The sequence below is a fragment of the Triturus cristatus genome, chromosome 12 (genome assembly GCF_964204655.1).
Source record: "Triturus cristatus chromosome 12, aTriCri1.1, whole genome shotgun sequence".
NCBI lineage: Eukaryota > Metazoa > Chordata > Amphibia > Caudata > Salamandridae > Triturus > Triturus cristatus.
In genome coordinates this window covers 703,639,241-703,639,898 of record NC_140595.1, presented here as the reverse complement: position 1 = coordinate 703,639,898, position 658 = coordinate 703,639,241, and the positions used below count along the sequence as shown (strand labels likewise).

The following is a 658-nucleotide window of genomic DNA, read 5'->3' as shown; positions in this document are numbered from 1 at the left end:
AATATGTGTGCTGCTATGCAAAATATAAACACTTTTTTTCCCAAAGCAATAGATTTCGCATAGGCGAAACCTATTGGCTTTGCCAATGCTTGTTTTATTTTCTGCTGTTATTCGTGGCTGTGGGTGTGTGTGTTTTTATTGGTTCAGCTGTTATGTCAGCTTTTTCTACATGATATTTTATGAGGCATTGCAAACGTGCATGAAATGTTTCATAGCTAAACGGCCGCGAGCTTTCTCAATCCGTGCGAGCAAACTCACTTTTTGAACTCTGTTTACTGAATTCATTTATATTTCGTGCACAGCAAATAATTATTAAGAGGCACAATGGTATAACATAAATCAATTTTAGTGAAATACAGATATTTAAAACAAAATGATAAAAATCTGGAGATGCCGGGGATTGAACCCGGGGCCTCATACATGCGAAGCATGCGCTCTACCACTGAGCTACATCCCCTTACGTAGTGACGTACTCAAGTCAGATTTATTGAATAACAGACCACAGCGGTGTTATTTCTCAATGGTATCGCAGAAGAAAAATATGGGCTAAGGCACCAAGTACTAGAAACGGATCTCACTCTTCCCCTTTTACTACAGTTTACTAAGCTGAGCGAGATGTGTATGTGGAAGAAAACAACCATTAGAAAAGAGAGATAGA

The 658-nt window shown here is 38.6% G+C and overlaps 1 non-coding gene across 1 annotated transcript; it reads right to left on the bottom strand.

The window, feature by feature from the left end:
* Positions 1–385: 385 nt before the first annotated feature.
* Positions 386–457, bottom strand: TRNAA-CGC (transfer RNA alanine (anticodon CGC)). Its single transcript has one exon. It is a non-coding gene; the product is annotated as a tRNA-Ala (tRNA).
* Positions 458–658: the final 201 nt, after the last annotated feature.